A 25,334-nucleotide genomic window follows, 5' to 3' on the forward strand; every position below is an offset into this window, starting at 1 on the left:
GCCACACCCCCATTTTTTGTACGTTGAAAATTGACATGATAACCTTCCTCTCTCCTCTTCCATGTATTTTGGAAAGTCGTAGCTAAATTCAGCCTGTCTACTGCTCCTGCAGATGTATTGCATACATTGTCTCCCAGGAGCAGCATACTGCTGCGAGAAGCAGTGGTTTTGGCTTTATTTGGGGATGAAAATCACTGAGAGCCACATTGCCTCTTGCAGAGGTAAAATCCTGATGCTAGGAGAAAACAGCCCTGCCACAGTGCAGAAGAGACTGAAGAAACTACCTGTCACAGGACCATGACCTGAGAGGGCAGTAGGAGGTTGGACCCAGGGGACCAAATTGCTGGGATCAGCTCAGCCCTAGTGTTTTATCTCTCTCCAGGTTCCAAATTCCTACAACGCTCTAATTCACATTCTTAATTTTTCTCTGCGCCCCCTCCCCCCCTTTTATTTTGATCTCTGCTCATATTTTATTTATTGATGTGGGCATAGGACCTCCAACCTCTCTTTAGAAGTTGTCATCTGGAAAACTGCAAAAAATTCCAGCCTTGAGGACTGGAATCTTCAGTACACTTACAGGACAAGCAGCAAGGGCTTCTTTATATGTGTCACAGCGTAGTGATGCGTTGAGGGTCTGAATTTCTTTTATTATCTCCCTGATTTCTTGATTACTTAGCAAGGGGTATCTAGGCTGTCAGTCACTGGTAAGCAGACAGGTATTAATAGCTGATCGTTAGCTGAACAAGAGCAAGAGCTTATATGTATATTATGAAGAGGTTGCTAGCTATTGACAACCTTACCAGCAGTCAGCTTTGATTCATACTAGCATAGTATAGATTTATGTTAGTAAAATTGTTCTGTGAAAATGAACATCTTTATTCTCCATATGAATACTATATAAATAAGACTATCCTTACCATCTTTCTTCCCCCCTTTTTAGTGCTTCTCCTCTCCTTTCCTCTCTTCTCTTCTCCCCTCCTCCCCTCTCCCCTCCTCTTCTCTGCTCTCCATTTTACCTCAAGTGCCTTGTTCCTTGTAGAAAATATCCTGGGAGCATAAATTTTAGCCAATATGCCATCAGTGCTAGTACTGGACAAGACATTAGTTTTCCAATTATAATACACAATTCATTATTTTGGGTTGGGGTGTTTATTACAGTTTGTATATAATCATTCTTGCATAGCAACTTCATCTATTAAGTGCGAAAGACCAGTAAGTGTTAATTAAGGAGGCAAAGGGAAATTCACCAGTTCACTTGAGGCACCACTACTGATGTCTCAAGCAATAGTATGTATGTGAGGCACAAATCCTGGAGAAGAATTTTCTGCAAGAAAGCAAGAAACAGTAAGTATCAGAGAAGTGAAATGGGTCAAAGGAGAAGAACCAGTAAGGGCTTACTGGTATGACTAATCAAGTAAAGAGAAGAAATTAAATAAAGAAGACCTTTCTACAAAGTTACAAAAGTGATGGAAATAAATCTGTCATTACAGATGTTATGTTACAAGGTTCAATATCTCTCAGCTTTGGATTTAATATAGGTGGGAAGCTTATGCAACCAACACCATGAATTTCACACACCCTGACCTGTCCTGATGGAATTCCTCATGGCTGCCAGTGGCATAACATTAATATAGACTGCTGTTATTGTCACCTTTGAGAAAACACATTTAAGTATTCAGGGAAAAAGCATAATAGCACATCATTAGCTTTTCAAACTATTGGCATATATATATGTATTCACCAAAAGGTTTACGTGTTGTCTATGTCCATCTAGACATGACAATAGTAAGGTCAGAACTTGATTACAACATTCATTTTCTGGTTTTTCAGCCATAAAGTCCAGGGGTTTGTACCTGTGAGTTTGTTTAGTCAAGAAGCTCTCAGTACCATTCATGTTTCATTTTCAATAACCACTGAATAAGAGGAAGTTCAAAATACTGTACAGACATTAATGTTATGCCATTGCTTTTAAGAGATAAATGAGATAATAAGTTTGTCTTACTGTCAGTCTAATACTGATCTCAGAACTTGAATAGCAAGGATTTAAAGGAGTCAAATAAAATTAATACTACTTAGTATGGAAACCATATGTTTTTAAACTGACTTTTACACATTAGTAGAGACAGTATTGATGAAGTGGACATAAATTTCTTTATTTTTGGCTTAGCAGTCCAAAACTTTTTGCTTAAGAATACAGTATGGCATAACTTTAATATAGTACATGTCAAGCAGATTAAGCACAAGACAAGTGACAGTCCTCTGAATAGATGTATAAATGGTAAATTAGTGCTGAGTAGGTTTGTTTCTGTGGGACTGCACAAAGATGAGCTATTTGGTTTATATTATTTATAGTATTTATCAATGCCCAGGAACTAATCACAGTCTCGTAGCTGATAAATTTGTTGCTGACTTCAAAGTCAGGAAAGCAGAATGAAGTAAAATGGTGGGTGATTGATACAGAGTGATCTAAATCACCTGGTAAACAGGATTCATATGAATAAGGATTGGAGTAATCTGCTCTTCTGTGGTCCTCTGAGAGTGAGACATGTAAATCTTAGCCCAGGCTCACTCTGTGATCAGGAGAGAGCAGTGAATGCCTCCAAAGAGTGGCTTTTCTCACTCTGAGAGGATGATGATGATAACTATTTTCCCCTCAAACGAAAATAGACATTTAGTCTGAAATTACAGCAATTACCAGTGTTAAACTGGTTAAAGCTCTGAGAGTTACGAAAGGATAGGACTGTATGCACTGCTGTTCAATCCACTTAAGAAGGAGAAAGTTGAGGGTTGATTTTGTCATATACATAAATAGAAGTGATGGCTGATGGTTAAATACGTGTATTTTCAGACTGGAAGCAAGGCACTCATTTCTAACAGCAAATGTTATTTATTCTCAAATAATTTAAGGACACTTGCTCTAGATCTCGCATAAGGTTTTTGTTTATCTTAAGTCTAATCTTGATCATGCAAAAAGGAATAAACTCAGTGAAACTCATGATCTTCAATTTATAAATCCAGCCAGATGTTCACAGCACACATTTTTCACTCTGCCAACAGCTAACTACACATTCATTTCTCTCTTTAAGCATTAACAGTAGAAAGAGACACATACAAAAATGGGAGAAGGAGCAGTACCGAGCATGACTGCTGAGGCAAGAAAGACTTGAATTGTTTGTTAAGATGTTACTTCACATCATGAAACCAGCTGTAGTTTTTGATCAGCTAGGCAAATTGGATTTTTAAAAAAATAATTTCTGCATGTACACGCTTTCTCTTTGTGTTTCACAAGTACAAATATGCTTACCTAAGAACTGTGATTTTCCGTTCTGACCATGCAAAAACAACCTTAGCCAAAATCAATGTAACGTTCCTACATTTCATTTGGTCAGAAAAATTAATGAAGATATGCAAAATCTGTCCAATACTGATCTCTGGGGAACTCAAACCCTACCTGTCCCCAGTTCTTTCATTTAACTCTCTTGACACCTCCCTTTTAGTCAGGTTCCAGATCTCTTCTCACTTATAAAATTTTCCTTAAGAAGCAGTCATCTCCTATGGGGTACCAATACTGCTGATGTGATCCAAAACAGCTTTTTGTGCATGTCAGATAAAGTTTTCCAATTCCCAATGAATACATCCCCAGAAGGGTCAAGATGGTGACACACGCAGGCCAGGCAGAGAGGCCCACAGCACCCCCCTGCATCCCATCAGTCTTAGTGAGTTCAATTCTGGTTTTGCTGCTCTGCTATGATAGGTACAAGTGCTGGATCTGAGCACTTCTCAATTTCAGGCAAACTTGAAGCTGTAACATAAGCTTGATTTTCTCAGGAAGGATCTGTTTGAGCTAACTCCGGCTTCTTGCCTGGGAGCTAGAGTACTCTTCCAGCAGAGCTGAGTTTCATTTGATAGGAAAATGATTTGCTTCAAAGGCAAAAGCAAATTACTTCAGCATCTACTAATAACCTCTATTTGTAAGAACTTGCAAATTAAAGTATTTTATTTATATTCAGTCATTTGTAAGCCAGTACCAAAAAAATGCCAAATAATATTTCTACTCTTCAGTTTAGGTCTGGAAACAAATAAATTCCTAATTAATATTTAAGTGCTGGTGGCTACATTTGTGAGTGTAAAGGATATTAAAAAGAAGAAATTATTGCATATGTACAAATATATAGCTTCCATTTCAAGGTCCCTTTAGATGGCTGGGTTAGCTCAAAATGTCCTTAGAAGAAACTATGCCTGCAGATGAATCAGATTCCATTTTCAGAATTGCTTTGGGCCAGATTTTTCAGATGTTTTAATTTTTCCTCTGTTGGGTGCTTCCCAAATGATGCCGCAGCTGGGAAGAGCTCCAGAAGACACTGGTTGTAATACTAGCTCTGCATCTGGCCTTTGTACATATCACTCAACTTCTCTGAGCTATCTCTGAGCTTTTCTATCTGTAACATGGAATCATAATGCAGATCTTCATAATGTATTCAAAATGTGCTAATAAAATTCCTATGTCTAAGCTAGAAATGATCAGTAAGATCATTTATCTTTCTGTAGCATTTATCTCTCTTGAAATCCATGTTACATCTGTGCTACTCTCGTAGGATGGGTTTCATCTGACCACATAGAGAATCTGCATCTGAAGTCCCTTGAAAATCAGTGGCGAGAAATAACCAATACTAAATCTTAAGGTCCTTTCCAACCCTAGCCATTCTATGATTCTATGATTCTACATTTCATCTGGTTTGGATTAAGTGTCTACCTTCAGATAGGCTTAAAAAAACAAAAGAGATCCTTGCAATATAGATGTCTAAAGCTGCAAGATGCTAACGCTACCCAAAGTGATTTAGCAATCAGAGCCTATGGATTCCAGAGATTTAGATTCCTTTATCCACTTTATATTAAAAAGTTTTATCTTGATAATTTTGCATCAGCTTATAAGGTCAGAAGACAACAATACAAACTGAGACCTTGAAGTACCCTCATGTCATGTCACTTAAACCGTTCAAAGGTTGATTTTTCTCCCTTTGGCTAAAAAATAAGTAAAGAACAAAGCTTTCATGAATTCTCATTTGCAAATTGTAATTGCTTCGAGAATAGAAACACTTAACATGGATTTCTGATACAAATATTCAAAAAAACAAGAGAGAAAAAAATTCCAACTAAAGAAAAAAACTGCTCACTCCCAGAGCCCAATAACAAGACTCAGACTCTATAGCAACAAATGGAAAGGTTGTATAGCCTGATTGCTTTAGACTCCAGCTTGATGCCCAACTAAAATTGTGTAAAAAGATGCCTTTAAAAAATACAACACTGAATAATAATTTAACTGAAATGCATGCATATTATATAATTCATAATAAGATTTACTAGCTGTAATTGCCATGCACTTTTTATGCCTCCAAGAACTACATGAAGCATAAGGATTTACTAACTGTGCTGAATTTTAACTACATATCAGGACTAGGGCTGTACAAAACACGGGAGCGTGTCTTCAAGGGGGCTCATCTAAGACCTTCCTTCTTGGTGTCAAACAAGAGCCTTCCTTTGTGTCTCAAGTTCTTCAGAAGCCCAAATCTCAAGGCAAAACTCAAGGTCACAGCCACAGACTCATCCTGGTCCCATTACAAGCCTACATTCCACTCATAAGGTTCATAACTTAAAGGTAGAAATAATATATTAGAAAACTATCTATCTATCTATCTAATCCAGTGCAAAGGGTAAGGCAATTCAGCTCATCTCACTGGAGTAATTTGAAAGCTGCATGTTTAATTTAACCAAACTATTTAACCTCTTTTGTAGTCAAAGGAGAGAGAAAGGTATTTCTGAAAAGGCAACTCATCCCCTGGTAATGAGATTTCTGCACCTATGTTTCTAAGATAAGCAGGACACATCATGCTTTGGAGATGCCTGTCTGTTGACTGATTAAAATGAGTGTCTAGACAATTAGTTTAGGCTTATCATCTTTTAAATGGCTCTAGTTAGGTGAGACAAAAGAGATCCTAAGGCTGAAATACAATGTAGTGTGCACTTGTACTTTGGGGCAGATGCTTAACTTTTGCTTATAGGGGAAGAGAAACTTCAACTTTTATCTGAATTGCACATAGAACTAAACAAGGAGCCAAGATTTGCCTTTGTGAGTATTGTTATCACACTTGACACAATGAAAGCTTTGTAATGAGGTTTTGTTTTTCCCTTGTAACAATTTCATTGAATTTCCACTGAAATAATCCATGAGGAAGAGGTTTCTAAAATAAAGCATTTTCATTTATTAGTACTCTCATTATCATATGAGAAGAAAAGTTTTCGATTTGTTTCCTTATTTTTTTCAAGTGACATGTATTAAAATGTACTGTATTTTAATTCAAACTGGAGCGAGAGCTTTCAATTTCATCAATAGTATGTTTTAGATGAGTTAAGCAGTGGTATCTAAAATGTAGTTTCATGGGAAATGATTTTAAAGTTTCATTTATATTGACAAATAAAAACATAGAAATGTCAATATATATGTAATAAAAGAAAATTCCTAGTTCTGACCACAGTGTTAAAATAAGTCTAGTATATTTTTGTTTGGGAATTGATACACGGGGATGATGAGAAGATTTACTCCTGAAAAGTTTGCAAATTAAAGACTTAAAAGGGAAGACAGATTACCGAGTAAGGCAACTATCATTCTACTCATTTTACTTTGTTTTTGATCAATAGCAATGATTTATTTTGTTATCCTTTCCTAGAAGGGAGGATATGAATTTGCAGTTCTCATCAGGTGACTTGAAAAGAGGCAGAGAGACCTCACTGGTGATGGAAACAGGAGAAATTCCCAGACTTGGAAAGGTGGATAGAATAAACTGCAGAAACATATGGAAATGAAAGCAGTAAAGTTCTTTTGCAGCTGAAAGTTTGTTAACATGAGAATAAATTCCTCATTTAGAGCTGGACTCATTTTATTAAGATTCAGTGAATACGAGGGAAAAATTATCACCAGCAATATAATCTGTATTTGGATTTCGCTCATCGTGAGTAGAAATGTGAAGGCCATTTAAAGCCAGTGTGATCTTTCAACAATATTAAAAATGACCAAACACCAAAGACTAAAGCTCCAGCCCTTCAAAAGCCAAGTGTAGACAAAGAGGCATAAAACATTTTATCCACTTAGATTTCTGGGGTCAGTATTTCCAAATACATAGAATCATAGAATCGTAAGGGTTGGAAAGGACCTTAAGATCATCCAGCTCCAACCCCCCTGCCATGGGCAGGGACACCCTGCCCTAAACCACGTGGTTCAAGGCTCTGTCCTTATATCTAATCTAATCTTCCCCTGTTTAAGTTTGAAGCCATTACCCCTTGTCCTACCACTACAGTCCCTAAGGAAGAGTCCCTCCCCAGCATCCTTGTAGACCCCCTTCAGATACTGGAAGGCTGCTATGAGGTCTCCACACAGCCTTCTCTTCTCCAGGCTGAACAGCCCCAACTCTCTCAGCCTGTCTTCATACGGGAGGTGCTCCAGCCCTCTTATCATCCTCGTGGCCTTCCTCTGGACTCGCTCCAACAGCTCCATGTCCTTTTTATGTTGAGGACACCAGAACTGTACACAGTACCCCAAGTGAGGTCTCACGAGAGCAGAGTAGAGGGGCAGGATCACCTCCTTCGACCTGCTGGTCACACTTCTTTTGATGCAGCCCAGGATACGGTTGGCTTTCTGGGCTGCAAGCGCACACTGTCGGCTCATGTTAAGCTTCTCATCAACCAACACCCCCAAGTCCTTCTCTGCAGGGCTGCTCTGAATCTCTTCTCTGCCCAACCTGTAGCAGTGCCTGGGATTGCCCCGACCCAGGTGTAGGACCTTACACTTGGCTTGGTTAAACTTCATAAGGTTGGCATCGGCCCACCTCACAAGCGTGTCAAGGTCCCTCTGGATGGCATCCCTTCCCTCCAGTGTATCAACCTAACCACACAGCTTGGTGTCGTCGGCAAACTTGCTGAGGGCGCACTCAATCCCACTGTCCATGTCACCGACAAAGATGTCGAACAGGACCGGTCCCAACACCGATCCCTGAGGGACACCACTCGTTACAGGTTTCCAACTGGACATCGAGCCATTTACCACAACTCTTTGCGTGCGGCCATCGAGCCAGTTTTTTATCCACCGAGTGGTCCATCTATCAAATTGATGTCTCTCCAATTTAGAGACAAGGATGTCGTGCGGGACAGTGTCGAACGCTTTGCACAAGTCCAGGTAGATGACGTCAACTGCTCTGCCGCTGTCCATCAGTTCCGTGGCTCCATCATAGAAGGCCACCAAATTGGTCAGGCAGGATTTCCCCTTAGTGAAGCCATGTTGGCTGTCACCAACCACCTCGTTGTTTTTCATGTGCCTTAGCATGTTTTCCAGGAGAAACTGTTCCAAGATTTTGCCAGGCACAGAGGTGAGACTGACTGGTCTGTAGTTCCCTGGGTCTTCCACCTTCCCCTTCTTGAAAATGGGGGTTATATTACCCTTCTTCCAGTCATCGGGAACTTCACCTGACTGCCAGGATTTTTCGAATATGATGGACAGTGGCTTAGCAACTTCATTCGCCAGCTCCTTCAGGACCCGTGGATGGATTTCATCAGGTCCCATGGACTTGTGGACGTTCAGGTTCTTAAGATGGTCTCGAACCTGATCCTCTCCTACAGTGGGCCTAAGGTCTTCGTTCTCACAGTCCCTGCATTTGCTTTCCAAGACTTTCGTGGTGTGGTCAGAGCATTTGCTGGTGAAGACTGAGGCAAAGAAGTCATTAAGAACCTCAGCCTTCTCCAAATCCATGGTAGCCAGTTCTCCTGATAGCTTCTGCAGAGGGCCTACATTGTCCCTAGTCTGTCTTTTATTTGCTTCGTATCTATAGAATCCTTTCCTGTTATCTTTTACATCCCTTGCCAAACTTAATTCTAGCTGGGCCTTAGCTTTCCTAACCTGGTCCCTAGCTTCTCGGGCAATGCTCCTGTATTCTTCCCAGGCTGCCTGTCCTCGCTTCCACCTTCTATAAGCTTCTTTTTTCCCTCTAAGTTTCCTCAGCAGCTCCTTGTCCATCCATGGAGGTCTCCTGGCCCTCCTGCTGCACTTTCTTCTAGTCGGGATGCAACACTCTTGAGCACGTAGCAGGTGATCCTTGAATACCAACCAGCAGTCTTGGGCCCCCCTGCCCTCTAGGACTGTATCCCATGAAACCTTACTAAGGAGGTTCCTGAAGAGGCCAAAGTCTGCTTTCTTGAAGTCCAGGGCAGTGAGCTTGCTGCATGCTCTTCTCACTGTCCTGAGGATCTCAAACTCAACCATCTTGTGATCACTAGAGCCAAGGCTGCCCTGGAGCATTACATTTCCAACCAGTCCCTCCCTGTTGGTGAGCACAAGGTCCAGCATGGCACCTTTCCTCGTCGGCTCCTCTATTGCTTGAAAGAGGAAGTTGTCTTCCACACAATCGAGGAACCTCCTGGATTGCTTGTGCCGGGCCGTAGCGTCCCTCCAACAGATGTCAGGATGGTTGAAGTCCCCCATGAGGACAAGGGCCTGCGAGCGTGAGGCTGCTCCTATCTGTCTGTAGAGCGCTTCATCCACAGAGTCCTCTTGATCAGGCGGCCTGTGACAGATCCCCACCGTAATGTCCCCTGTTGCTGTTTTCCCTTTGATCCTGACCCACATACACTCTGTTACCTCATCACCCGTCCCCAGACAGAGTTCCATACTCTCTAGCCTATCACTGACATAGATAGCAACACCCCCTCCCCGTCTGCCTGGCCTGTCTTTTCTAAGCAGCCTGTAACCTTCCATTCTGACATTCCAGTCATAGGAGCCATCCCACCATGTTTCTGTGATACCAATGACATCGTATTCCCGTAGCCTTGCACACATCTCTAATTCCTCTTGTTTGTTCCCCATACTACGGGCGTTTGTATAGAGGCACCTTAGCCGAGCTCCAAATGAAGCCGACTCAATGGCTGGGGCAGCTGGAACATCTCTACATCGCTCCAAGCACTTATTACAGGTGCTGGCAACTGACCAGGAATGTTGGGATGGATCAATGCTCCCCTCCCCCAACACATCTAGTTTAAAGCTTTCCTGACCAGCCTGGCAAGCCTCCTACCAAAACAGCTCTTCCCCTTCTTTGTCAGACCAGCTCCACCAGCCTCCAGTAGATCTGGCCTCCCAAATGGAGCCCCATGTTCTAAATAGCCAAACCCCTGACTATGGCACCAGCATTCTAACCATTTATTAACCTGCCAGACACGCCTAGCTTTTTTAAGGTCCTCCCCTTTGCCCTGAAGAATCAATGAAAAAACTATCTGAGCTCCAGAGCCCCTAACCACCTCTCCCAGGGCTCTGTAGTCCTTCTTAATGTTTTCCAGGCTACTGCTATCTATATCTCTAGCACCCACATGGACCACTAGGAGGGGGTAATAGTCAGCAGGACGTACCAGAGCAGGCAGCCTCTCAGCAACATCCCTGATTCGAGCCCCTGGCAGGCAACACACCTCCCTCAAGACTGGATCAGGTCGGCAGATGAGTGCCTCTGTGCCTTTCAAAGTAGGGTCCCCTACTACTATGACCCTCCGCTTTTTCCTGGAGGCACCAGTAGCGATCCTCTTTACTGGTGCATCAGCAAGGTGCTCATTAGGTGTGGTGGGTGCTTTCTCATTAGCCCCCTGCAGAACCGTGAAGCGGTTCTGGGTGGGGACATCAGATTTAGGAGGAAGCCCCTTGTCCTTAATTGTCCTCTTCCTCCTTTTTTTGTTCGTTTTTCTCGTGACTAATTCCCAGCTTCCTGGGTTGCTGCCCTCCTTCTTTCCTATATAAGCAGTGCTAGACGTCTGCAGCCCCTGCGCAGTTTGGGCCTGGAGCAAGCAGCCCAGCTTCCTCTCAGCTTCCCTGGCATCTTTTAGCTCTCCAACAGCCTCCCGCAGCTCAGTCACCTGCTGCAGGAGGACCTCCACCAGGGCGCACCGAGTGCAGCCCTGCCCATTGTGCACCCTCGCCTCAAGAGCCCAGTCGAGGCACTCTCTACACTCCGAGGTCTGCGCCGCAGCCTCCCCTCTCATCGGCTCTGTCTGGGTGCCTACGCTGGCCACCGCCGGGGCAGAGCTCCCAGAGCGGGCCCTGGTCCTGAGGCAAGTGCTCACCATCCCGCTCGCTACCCGCTCGCCCTGCCTGCGCGAACTGCCGCGCCACGCCCTGTTCGCCGCGCTCCCTGGGATGGGTTTTTCCCCACTGAGGGCTGGTGCCGTCATTCCTGGCGCCGCCCCCTGTGAGTCAGCTGCTCGCGTCAGCTGAGCTGGCGGCTCCTGGGCAAGTCCTGTCGAGGACTTGAGGCTCCCTCGGTCGCGCTTGCCGCTCCGAACTGAGGCTCCGGGACGCTGTGCTTCCCCCCGCTCCAGTGTTAAAGGCGTCCTCTCTGGAGATACTCACCTCGGCAATTCATATAAACCTGTAGGATTTAATTTTTCAGGCATGAAGGGGAAAGGAAAAACATTCAAATTGGAGCCTTATTTGAAATCATGTGTTACTGATTTTGCTTGGCAAGGTTTTGTTAGCAGGGGGGCTACTCTGTAGAGCATACATGTGTGGTGGGTTGACTCTGGTTGTACGCTTGGTGTGCACCAAAGCTGCTCTGTCACTCATCCCTCAGCTGCTCAGGAACATAACAACCTATTCAGAGGATAGATTAGCTATGAAATCAGATGTTATTTCCTTGTGATTTCTAAGGTAGGATGAAGAATGGCTCAGTTTCCTTGTAGATTTTGAATTTATGCTAGCCAGTAAAACACCTAAAAGCACATATACCTTTAATGTGGTAGAAATAGTAGAAGCCAAGATGAAATAAAGTCAGTACTGAAAGTTTTTATGTAGAAACTCAGATGAATATAACTTCTATCAACTTGATTTTGAACCATTTGAATTTCAGTTTCATGCTCTTTTGACAGAAAAGTCATGTTTCTGTCTCAGAAATATTCTGAATCTCATTATTGGACAACCATAACAACTGCATGTGAAAAAATATTGATCTGATGCATATAAACTGATGGAAATATGTGCCATAGAACTGTAGAAAACAAATTTATTTTTTCTTCAAAGATGATTCCTTTGTTTAATTTCCTGTGAATTTAAACACTGAATTTTCTTTGAAAAGAGCTTGAAAATGTTTCTTCATTTGCTTTAAGAAACCCAGAAAAGAACCTTCCCCCTGCTGTAAATTTGCTCCCATGTGACCCTATCACAGACTGGGAAGCATGTGGCAGTGTTTCTAATATCATAAACAGAAACATAACTGTTTAGTCATAGACATTTTGAATTACTACATTTCCTCCTTCATGTATTTGGATTCAGTTCAAAGCTTTCTGAAGTAAATAGATGTTGCATCATAAAATCTGAGGCTTTTATTCGTCAGTTTAATTCAGTTTTGCTTATATCCATTCACTGTATAATAATACTTTTGGTAAATGTATCATACTAGTTGCTTAACAAAATGGCACTTGATTAAACAGTTTTTTCTTTAAATAACTTTAATTATCCAATTAATAAGTATTCTAAATCAAAATGAAATAAATTGAAGAAAAGCTCAGAAAATGAATACCTTCAATGCTTCCTCTAATCACTTTAATAACAAAAGTGCACAGTATTTTTATAAGTTTGGTAAGAAAATTTCTTGGTTATTGTTCCTACTTAAACTAATGAGATTTTCCCTATTATTTGCATTTTACTTGACATTGCTCTTGAAAAAAAAATGTGTGAAACGGAAAAATAAAGACAATAAAGTAAACGAGGGAAGAGCTACAGGTGTTGTCTATCTGGACTTCTGTAAGGCCTTTGTCACGGTCCCCCACAACATCCTTCTCTCTAAATTGGAGAGATATGGATTTGATGGATGGACTGTTCGACGGATAAAGAATTGGCTAGACGGTCGTGTCCAGAGAGTAGTTCAAAGTCCAGATGGAGGCAGTGACGAGTGATATACCTCAGGGGTCTGTATTTGGACCAGTACTATTTAATATCTTCATCAACAACATAGTGGAATCAAGTGCACCCTTGGCAAGTTTGCAGATGACACCAAGCTGACTGTTGTGGTTTGATATGCCTGCGGGACAGGATGTCAGATGTCATCCAGAGGGACCTGGGCAAGGCTGAGAAGTGAGCCAGTGTGAATTTCATGATGTTCCACCAGGCCAAATGCAAGGTCTTGTACTTGGGTTGGGGCAACCTCCAGTATCGGTACAGACTGGGGGATGAAGGGATGGAGAGCAGCCCTGTGGAGGACTTGGGAGTGCTGATGGATGAAAAACTGGACATGACCTGGTAATGTGCACTTGCAGCCCAAAAAGCCAATCGTATCCTGAGCTGCATAAACAGAAGTGTGGCCAAGAGGGTGAAAGAGGTGATTCTGCCCCTCTGCTCTGCTCTCGTGAGACCCCAGCTGCAGTATTGCATCCAGCTCTGGAGTCTTCAGGAAAGGAAAGACATGAACCTGTTGGAGCAGGTCCAGAGGGGGCCAAAAGATGATCAGAGGAGTGGAACACCTCTCCTATGAGGAAAGGCTAAAGGAGTTGGGGTTGTTCAGCCTGGAGAAGAAAAAGCTCTGGGGAGACCTGGATGTGTCCTTTCGTTACTTAAAGGGGGCTTATAAAAAATATGGGGACAGATTTTTTAGTAGGCCCTGTTGTGACAGGACAAGAGGCAATGACTTTAAACTAAAAGAGGGTAGATTCAGATTCACTGAATCATCCTGAGGTAAATTTCTTCCCATCTCTGGATATGCAACTTGTGTAAGCCTGTGTTTAGCTTCCAATTCACACAGCCGTGCTGAAGGTCAGCACAGAGGGTATAGCTTCAATTTCTTCTCATTCGTGAGTTTCCAAACCAATGTTTTCTGTGAAATTGTGTCTCTAATCTCCCCAGGTCAAGGATATTTGACCAACTTCTCATCTATCCAGGAGTTCTCCCTTGGGGTTCATCCTATGTGCTCTCTGAACAACCTGCCCTAGTCTGCTTACCTGACTGCATGAGGGGAGAAAGGCTACCAATTCAGTTAAGGTCAGGGAAGGAAGGAGAACTTGGGCTAGACTGTTCTTCGATGTAAATACATATTGGTTTTGTGACTTCCAGAGTAAATGTCTACATGGTGATGTACTCAACAAGCATGTTTCAACCATCGAAAATATACTTAGCTGAGGTGTACACACTTTAATTGGAGCTCTCATGAAATCACTTTGATGTTTCTTCTTTATTTTTTCACCTACATCCCCTCCTAAAAACTAATGACCCAGACATTCTCCTCCTGAGCTACAATAAATGAAAGGGAACAAATAAACAGAAAATCTCTGCACGTCCCTTAGAGCTGGTGCATCCTGCAGATATCTCCCAGTGGCTGTCATTAGCCCTAATGGAAAGCAGCTGAGCCCCAGCACAGCTACATTGGTCTTCACTGAGCAGCTACTTGTGCGTGAAAGAGGATGTATTTGCAAATATTCCTTGTGTTACAAGTGTAAGATATTTAACCATGTAGCCTAACTTTGGTGCCATAGGGATAGGCTAAGCCCAAACTTCACTCCAGAAGGTAAACTTATTACTGCATGAGGAATTTTCCCTTTCCCCCAAAGAATAATATGTATAATGTATGCAATCCTGACAGGTTTATTTACATCTGGCATTTAATATAAGCTAGTTATCTAGGAAATATTTATACATTTAGAAGATACAAAGATAGCTCTAGGATAAAACTTACTTCATTCCTTACTCAGGCACTTAACATAGGTAAGAAGATTCACTATTTAAGTTGCCTTCCTCTCTCCACTAATGGTAGGATAACGAAGGACATGATTCTTCTGATCTCTATTAGATGTCAGATTAGAGATGAGAGGAACTCTGCCCCTAAAAATACCTGTTTCTCCAGTGATGACTATAAAAGGAAAGAAGGGCGATGTTCTCAAAGGTGAATATTCACTTTTAGTTAGATGAACCCCACCCTATTTGTCTAAATTCTTTAAGACCAAAGTTATTTTAGATCACTGTGCACCAAGAATGCATTAAGTTCCAGTTGTTACGCGGTCTCTGCAGTTCGTTTCTTGACTACTTTTGGTATTTGTATGCACACTGCCCTTATTCTTTACTGGGATATTGAGTTACAATACCTACACAAATAATAATAGAGACATTACTCTGGTGAAATGTGATGATGCAGCTCTGAAGACATGTTGCTATTGAGAACATAAGAAGACAAGTATTGTCACATTGGATTAGACAAACAGTTCGTCTCTGCCTCAAACAATGGCTGAGAGGAGATACCTCTGAGAAGAGTATAAGAACTGGGTTTACAGCATTGTTACCTGTTACGCTCCCGAAGGCCAAATAGTGTTATCCTAGGTACTTTAAGAGTAGGCGTTTATTTCCAAATAAATTCAGTCCTTGCTGGAGGTCAAGGTTAAACTTTGAGCTGGATCTCCATTAAAAGCTAACTCTATCTGACCAAGATATGTCATTTTCAGTGAGCAACAGAAAGTGGCTGGATGCACGTTACCTTAAGGCTCCTCGTGTGTCAGAAGGGAACCTGTGACAGGGAAACCGCAATGCCGTAGCTGTGCTAACCTGGTGGGTTGATTATTTGAATTTGATCAGGTCGGCATGCTGGAGGATCAGACAGACCTAAACTTTGTGCAATATTTTATCTCCAGCACATGGTGCTTTAAAGCTCAGAAAGTCATTAAACTCCAAGCTGATACAGGGAATGCCTAGTGGGATTAACCTTCAAAAACTAATTACCAAAGAGATCAACAAAAAGCAGCTTGCATCACTACAGTTGTGACAGCACAGCAGAGGAATGAGTGGTGTCAGGAAATGTTGATTAGAGGAATCTGATTCACTGGAGACCCTTTTCCTATGCAGACAGAGTCTTATAAATGTTTACCAATGACAGATCAATGGAAACAGGTTTCAAATTCTTGCCAGGGGTCTGGGTACAATTGCTAAGATGATGATGATTATTTAATAATTTTTCCAATAGTTTCTAGAAAAGATTTTGAATGAAGCATTGCACTAGCATTTGGAAGGACCAGCTCCCATATTAAACAAAAGCAGTGGGACTGCCTCATCTTTGCTTTGACATCTACCACTAAGCAAATCACCTTGAAGTTCCAGTGATGATCAGTGAAGAGATACAGACATCATGAGGCCCTGATTTGTCTGAGTCATCTAAATAAGACACCTAGCACATTCAAGTATGTGCTGGTTTTGATGGGGTATTTTTGGTGGGGGTTTTTTTGGTTTTTGTTTTTTTGTTTTTTTCTTTTTTCTTTATCTTGAATATAAAAGGAAACTTCAATGGCTGCCTTGAATATATAGTGCGGGTTTTAAATGTAGTGAGATGAATTTGAACTGTATACCAAACAGGTAACACAAATACATGCTGAGTTTCTTGAAAGGGTCAGTATCATATGAGCTGTCAACCCCAAGCCAATATAGACTACAGTTACTTGTGAAATCTGTAATTACTCTTCAGCTTTCATGTCCCCTAGATGAATCCGATCTCAGGTGTTGCCACAAAGCCAACCAGCGGATTATGTTACATATATATATGTGTATATATGTGTTCATATATATATGTGTACATATATATATATGTTCAAGACCAAGTTGGACAGAGTCTTGGGCAACCTGGTCTAGGGTGAAGCATCCCTGACCATGGCAGGGAGATTGGAATTAGATGATCTTAAGGCCCTTTCCAACTCAAACCATTCTATGATTCTATGATATATATATATACACGCACACACTTGTATATGGACATATAGGTTGTGTGTATGTGTGTGTACCCATGTACATGACTACATATTATAGCAAATATTTAATGTCATTATATTACAAATTCATTTTTACATAGTTATATATTGTGTTTATATATGTATGTGTGTATACATATATATGTATTACATCACCACAAACTTATTCCAGTTTACAGACACAATATTTAGACTGATTAAGTTTGACTAGTAAAATAAAATCGTATTTCTGTAAAGAAACAAAGAAAGCTTGTTTTCCCAAATTTCTGCAAATGCTATTGGGCTAACAATCCCTCCTAAATATCAAAGATACTAAAGTGTAGCCCGAAAGAAACATATTAGAAAGCAGAAATCCCAAAGTTCATACCAGTAAAAGTAAAGAATCCCAATAAGCTTGGAACCCTGCACAGCCTTGCAGGCTGGACACGTTTCCAAAAGCCACTGCCTTGTTGGTGTTATTGTCAGAATTCTGAGAACATGTTAGTTATACAAATATTGTTAAATCAATCTGATGATAGCGCTAGTACAGACCATGCCTTGGCTTTAAGAGATCATGAGGGAGGACTCAAAAGAAATTAGTGCATTTAATTACCTTTCTCAAGTTCCCAAATAAAATAAATGTCTATTGAATTTCTCCCCTCAGTTTAAAGCTTTTCAAAAATGTTATTACATTTTAATTAAAGTGAACTTGTTTTTCCATTTAGTGGTTATTCTAGCTTGATTTTTTTTCATTATTCTTACAATTAAATAAAGATGCTAATTGGGGATTAGTTTGTAATAGGAGCTGACAGGCCCTGAGGATCCATTTTGTTAGTCTATGAATGCAGAACAATCCATAAGCCAGCATGGGGGAACTAGTTGGTTACCGAAAGTGATCATCTTCATTTCACAACTATAGACCACACACTACAATGGATTTTGTTCTGGTGAGATATACCTTTTATTTAAAACCCGTGCACTGCTGCTTTTTAGATGTTGATTCTTTGCTTTGGCTCAGGGAAAATATGGAAAATTTGCCACTTACATGATATATTTACATGACAGACATGGATACCTCATGTTCTGAGCTGTCTGGAGATGAATCAGCTTAGGTATAGGAGCACAGTAGTTGATTGAACATTGACTGCTTTCAAAATGTTCTTCTTTAAGGCCATTCACCTGGGCATTTCTAACATTAGCAAGATGATGTTCAGTGGTCGCAGTCTATTCATTTGCAAAAAATCCGTCAATAATTCAATATTCAATAAAGATTGTGAAAAGGAATCTTATGTCATGTTAGAATGTGAAGTTACGAAAACTTAAACTGCTGAAGATCAGGCAAGTTGGAGTGGAAATCACCAAGTAATCCTCTTCTGACCCCAGAGACCTATAGGCATTACATTAATACACAGTATTATTCAGTACTGTATTAAAGCGATACAAGTTGATCTCCAGGTCTGCATAAAAATAGGGGTACTATATGTCAATGTTTACTAACATGCGCTAGCTGGAAGAAAAAGCATAGTTTCAGAAGATCTTTGACTTAAATCACATTATATTTATACCATATCCTTTCCTGAAGAGATGAAGCAGTACTGTATCTCTAGGAAGTCAAAATATATGATTTTTTTGTTAATTTAAGAAAAAAACTACCACCTTTAAACAGAACTGTGTTTATAGCTTGAACTCACTGATAGACTAGTGTATTTTAAGCTTATCTACAAATCTAGAATTTAAACTGTCTGCTTCCAGTTGCCTGTTTGTGGGGGGTTATCTTCACTTTCATGAAAATTATGTAGCCTCAATATGGCAAAGGTCTTTGAAGTTTAAATGAGCATAGATGTTTTCCTTAGGCTTTAATCGAATGCAGTGGAAACCAAACTTTTTCTACACTATGACCCATGTTTTAGAAGAGATTTCTTCAAGTAGGGTAGGACTGGTTCCTAAACTTTTTCTCTCTTCCAAACTCTATCCCTAAAAGGTTAACAAACTTTACAAATTACCAGGAACAGTTAGGATAAGACATAAACATTCTGTTTCTATAGTAGATAATATATTGAGAGAAAAAAGGAAACACAGAAGAAATCATGTATTGCATTCTTTAATCTTTGTCTTACTCCAAGCATTTGAACAAGATATCTTTCAGTGATAATGAAACTGAGTTAATTTTTGTTTTATTAAGCTAGTAATGTGCAATTTGTTATGCTGACTTTTAAGCAAGATTCAGTGTCAATGGTACAATGTAATGAGTTAATGGAATTCTTAACCCTGAAAAATTCAAACACAGTATATTTGGCAAGATCTACTTTTTTTCAAATTAAAGTGATTTGCAGAAGCCTTGATTGATAGCCTAATAAGGAAAAAACAAGAAAATGCAATGAACTAGATTAAAATACTTCTATACACAAGTCAGACAAACCCTTATTCTGAAATTGTTCCATTGATTTCAGCTTCACTGGAACAACATTTGAAACACCGTACAGAACCTGTCTTATACATCTTAAGGAAGGTAAATATGCTGAGGAAGTGTTGAAACTGACTCTGTAAAAAAGGAATGGCTTCATCTGTGTGTGTGCTATAGCTCTGTACTGTGGAACTGATTTTCCAAAAAGACCTATGTATAGCTTTTCTCTGCCTTTGGAGAATGTCATTGCAGCAAGCAATTAACTATGATCTGAAAACTCATGTGAGTGAGTGATTCTAGTGATTCACTAGAAACAGACACTGGTAGAAAGCCTTGCTGGAAATGACCTCCCAGGTCCCACAGCACAACAGCTGCCTTCTGGTAGTACCAGCTACACCAACACCATTGATAACATCTACCTGTCTAATTTGGGGTTGCAAATATTAAAATATGGAGATAACCCAACTTCCTAGGTAATCGCTTCCGATGTTTACCTGTCTCTTCTCAACCCAGCTAAGCAAAGGTCACCGAGACCAGAAACATGAGACTATATAACTCAGAAGTGCATAAGCATCTATATACTTCCGACATGCTCACACTTCCACTTGCAGGTATGACCCAGCCTAGAGAAATGTTCACACTGTCTGCTGTTGGTCGTGAGCTGCTGTGGCACATGTGGTGGAGGGGCTGGTGAGTCATTCAAGCCGCCTACAATGCAGTGGAGCTGTGAGGTCTATTTCTGCACACAGTCAATGGACGGAAGAATTTACAAAGGCTAAATTTGGCAGTCATTATGGGAATTCTCAATACAGTCCTCAGTCAATTAGGCAACCCAGTCTTACAAACAGAAATGACTAAGGGCCATTAGTTTATGAGAGCCAAAGAAAGTCAACTTCTTAACCCCAGAGGCACAACAACTCTATATAGGTTTCAAAATTGGTTTGTCTGAAGTAAGTAATCAAGAAAAGCAAGAAGTGATTTAGTGAGGGGTTTAAAATAGAATAGCTTTGCCATCAACAATAGCTTAACTCTCTAGAGCACAGTATGCCCACACTGTACCTAAGACAAGCTTTGCATAATAAAGAAGAGTTCACTTGTGATTATAGTTATAGACTCCCTGGAGGGAAAAGCAAGAAACCAGCAGAGAACAGGCTTTTCATCATCATTTATAAACACTTTAGTGGTATGTTTAAAATGATGAAACACTACTTACCTCCATTGTATAACACTTTGAGGTACAGACCTCTGGCGAGTACACCGTTTAGATGGTTGGAATTATTACTGGTTATAGTCCTTCCATTTAGTGACTTGGTCCATTTCAAAATCCTTCACATTTTCCCATTACCATATGAACTGTAACTTTTTTTTTGTTGCTTTCTAACTTCCCCTAATTAAAGTAGCAAAGCCATGAATGCAAACATATTTAAAGTCAAAGATCATTTTACAAGTAGATTTAAAAAGTATAATTATAGTTCGTCTATTTAAACAATAAATTTTAAATTAATATTTATGCAGACTAAATCAAATAATGGAAGATAAGCTAATTAAGTGGACCTGTCAAAGGAGAATGAGTGGTAAATACAGAAACCCTTGGTGCTGGAGAGTAAATCTTGACTTGCGTGATTAGTTTTTCTGCTTTACTTGGGGACAGGATTTGTGGCTTCACATCTAGAAATTGCTGCTTGATCCTGGAACTCTGACTGAACATGTGTACCTCTGCAGCTCTATGTAGATGTAGAAATGCATATATAGGTATGTCTAGCATTGGACAGGATCCAAAATTAAAATTGTATAAGCTATTTAGTGTGCAGATGAAAATCTCTGAGTATTTGAATGGCATTACTTGCCTCTGGCATGAAATATGAGACACTGAATTTCAACATGGAAAGTCTATTCTTTTGCATTGTCCATTGTTTTCTCGTTCTATTTTTGGTGCATATGTATCAGCTGTACTAAAGAGAGTTGCTGGATGCACTGTCTGAATTGGATGCTGTTCTTTGAGAGACCACTGCCTGTTCCAAAGAGTTCACAAACATGTTTTCCAGTTAAGTCATTGATCTTATGAGGGCCTATGTGCAATTGTACTGTGTAAATCCATCTGGATTTCACACAGGTAAAGTCAGCTGTTCTAGTGTTAAGGAATATGAAGGAATCATGCAACATTTCAACCTGGATTCCTTCTCTTGCTGTCTTGAAGAATCCATACTGTACTGTCCAAGGGCGGGTGCTGATGAGGTTATGGTGGCTCCAAAATTCAATTGGCTCCAAGGATTTTTCCATTTAGACATGTAGCCTAGATTAATCCTCTAGGGACCCTCAAAAGCCAATGGAGAGAAAAAGCACCTCTAAGTGGTGATAATTCGTTTTACCTCTCTCACTCTCAGGTTAGGGCGATGTGAAGCATTTTTCTACTGCAGCTAGGTAAAACTCTTAGGGTGAACCTAACCATTAGCTTTCTTTGAATTCCAAGGGTTTGATGGTTAAAAATCAGGTGAGATTATTAGCCTGAGTAGGGACACAATTCAGTATCCTCATAAAGATGTAATATAATATTCAGGCTGGACAAAATTTTTATATATTTGTATTGATTAAAAATATAGATATATTTATATTTGTATATATAAAGTGCCTATCACCATATTGATAAACATTCTTTGGGTTATTTAAAATAACACCTTATAATCTTTCCTGGCTGATATCAGGAAACTAGAAAAAACACACTGCAAGTAGGTGAAAGGTTGGACATCAGTCATCTTCTCCATGTAAATTGTAGAGAGTCCACATCCAATGTGTGAATTATGGCTCCCACTTCCCTGAAATCCAATAGTCTATTAACATGTGGGAGAATTACATACTTAAAATAAGCCTCCCTTCAAGTAATATTTTTTTCCAGGAAGAGCAATTTTGCTGGAGGTTTATTTACTGGTGTTCACACACTTGAGTTCAAAATTGCCTTTCTTCACAAGAGAAGAGAAGAGAAGATATAAGTATGTTGGCACTTTAATTATCTTGCAGTGCCTCTGTAGACTACAAGGGGTCTATGTTCATTAACATTGTCCCTGTGTACAACAGGATACCTGACAGATATCCTATATAGCCCTTCAGGTGCATTTCCAATTATATACATATAGAGTTGGATGCAACTGCTTACTTTAACAAACCAGATACTAGGAATTTAATCTAAAGTAACTGTCTGATCTTTTTATTTAGACATAGATCCTCTACAGGCATCTTAAAAGAACGTTTCATGCTAATTCAAAGAGCTAAGCCAGGTTCAAATGGTTTTTTAGAAACTAGTCCTACTTATTTTCTCTTTCGTTGACTTCATAAGTGGCCTTAAAAATTAACTTAAATTTGTATCTATCTTTTAGACATTTGAAGTAAGACAAAATTGATATGAACCTTCATCACAAAAGAAAAGTTACTTCCCGTCTTCCCAAATTAGCAATTTAGTTAAAGCTGTAGCTTTTCACTTCTTGTGTGACCTTAAATACCTTTCCTCTGTGTTTTCGATTCCCACAAATAAAATAGCAAAAATTATCACTTTATCACAGTGTTGATATAAGGGGAAAACCATAAAAGCTTCTAAGATACCACAGTTGTGGAAACCATGTATTTACGCCAGAGATAAAAGCAAAGATACATTAGTGTATCTCTCTATATAAACACATACATTTTCATCTAGTGCTGTAAACTTTTGTTCATGGTTGAAAGCTGAAAAGGGATTGCTTCCCCACAGGACAGATAAAGGCAACAGCAGCACTTTGGAACAAAATGTTCTGTGCTGGAGAATACAACATTACTTTTTTGCAAATTATTCAGACCTGTGAAAAAAACAGGTTGATGGCAGTGGAAAGAGATGCCTCTGACTGGCTCCACTTTGTACCCAAATTGCAAAGAAGTTCTAACCTGGCACGCTGAAATGAACACCTGTCAAAGAGTACAATATATTATGGACACAGCTCTGCCTCCCGACGTTTTAAAGGGCAATAGAAAAGTCTGAGACAGAACACATTCTACACACAGAAAAAGGGTTGACTAAGACTGGGTAAGAAATAACTTTGCTCTAAGGAATCAAACTTTGCTCTAAGGAATCAGATCAGCTAAAAAAAAATTGCATTTGAATAGTTTCTTAGCTCTGTGCTAAGAAACCTCTGGTTTCAGGGCACAAGTTATCTGAAAGATTTATTGGTGTGATAAACACAGATCTTTACTAGTCAGCCAATAACTTGAAACTTGCACACTCAACTGGAAGAGAACATGACGCCGTGTATTGCCATGAACCAACAAATTAGGTAAGGCTTCATGTGTATTCAAGAGCATCTGACTGACAGATGGAAAACCAGCCATAAAATATCACGTGGCTCTATTTCCACCTAAGATCATGCTACCTGCATTGGGAGCTCCCTATATAGGCATGAAAGTTTCTGTTTCAAATTAATTTTTCACTTTAAAAAGCGCTGAGACCACAGCTCTCATTACCATTGGTAGGAGGTGTTGGTGCTACCCATCTCTGAAAATGAGGTCACTTATTTTAGGTGCCTAAAAGTCACTCTGTAGATGCAAAGCAACCACATAACTGTCTCAGTTGGTCAATTATGATAAGATACTGGCTTGAAGTAAAAGCAGCACTTGTGAAATTAACCTGCTATTTTTTCTTCTTTCCACTGTGCTATAAAATGCTTGCTAGGTATGGTGGATTTATCATCAAAATGTCTAGAGCTGGTGAAATAATCCAAAGGTCTTGAAGCTTTGGACTGAGATAAGTAGTCTGTCATAACAGATTTAGCAAGTGAGCATGCAAACTATAGGAAAAATACTTAGTCTTGCTGCAGAGAAAGAATGTTGTATTTACAGGAATGCTGTGTTGCTTGCTTTTGGTGGAATTCAGAAGATTCAGTGCCATTGGGGTCTACTAAGCAAGGCCTTTAAGAATAGCTGCATTGCCAACTCTCACTGTTTTACTAATATTGTAAGGATATTTGTTGCTTTGTAGAAGTGCCTGGGTTAGTTTGAATAGTGGAAAAATTTTCTTTTGCAGGAAAAATGCAAACTTCCAGCCAACACTGCTGAAGAAGAGAACTTGAAAAAGTGGACTATAGCAAATATAATAGACTCAAAAATGTATGCATATACATATATGCATATGCATATATATACACATATATACTAATGATATCAGGAAAAACATGATTCAGGATAGAAGCATGATTGTGAAGTTTGCTTGAACAGGATTTTTTCACCGAATCTGGACCAAATAGCTGCAATCAGCAGATCTATTTACTGTCTGAGACACTTGAACTTCCACTTCATTAGACAGCAAAACCAAGGCATTTTTTTTTGTTTGTTTGTTTGTTTTTTTGTTTTGTTTTGTTTTGTTTTGTTTGTTTTTTTGGGGGGGGGTAGGGAGAGGAAATGAAGGGAGTAATGAGGGGAGGCTGTAATATTTCTGCCTTGCAATAAGCACAAAGGGGTTTTTTTTGATAAGGTATATGTGGGGATGTTCTTCTGGGGAACACTTTTCCTGGCATTTTTCTTGAACACAAGAACATGGCTTAGTAGAAAAGACCCCCCTGGATTTGGCCACCATAAGAGTATCCATTGTAGGATGTCTATTTCACTAGAAATAGACATAAATGAATGAAGTGACATTCTGTGTTTAAGGAGATGTATTTTTTTTTTTGGCCTGAAATACATTAAATCTGGATGCAGAACCTATTACATCTCCTCCTATTACACAGTTATAATTATTGAGAAACTTTGCCATATGTCTTTGTTTTGTCAGAAATATGAAAACCTTGGCATAAAAAATATTATGTGCAAGATCATTTAAAAAATTTAAAGGTTTCTCATCATAGGTGCATCTGGTATTTTATTGTAGACCGAAAGTGCAGTTCAGTGCTATCAATGGTACTACCTACTGATGGAAACCCAAGCTAGGCATTTCAGCTATTTATATGTTGGGTTTCACGTCAATGGAAACTTCCCAACGGAACTCTCACTGTGGGATCATAGAATAGTAGAATCATTTAGGTTGGAAAAGACTTTTAAGATCATACAGTCCAGCGGCAAACTTAACACTGCCAAGTTCACCAAACAATATTGTTTAAGTAATGCTTTTATGATAGGAAGGTATCAATTAATGATGAAGCAATGAAAA

Source organism: Strigops habroptila, chromosome 3 (genome assembly GCF_004027225.2).
Source record: "Strigops habroptila isolate Jane chromosome 3, bStrHab1.2.pri, whole genome shotgun sequence".
In the NCBI taxonomy this organism is placed as follows: domain Eukaryota; kingdom Metazoa; phylum Chordata; class Aves; order Psittaciformes; family Psittacidae; genus Strigops; species Strigops habroptila.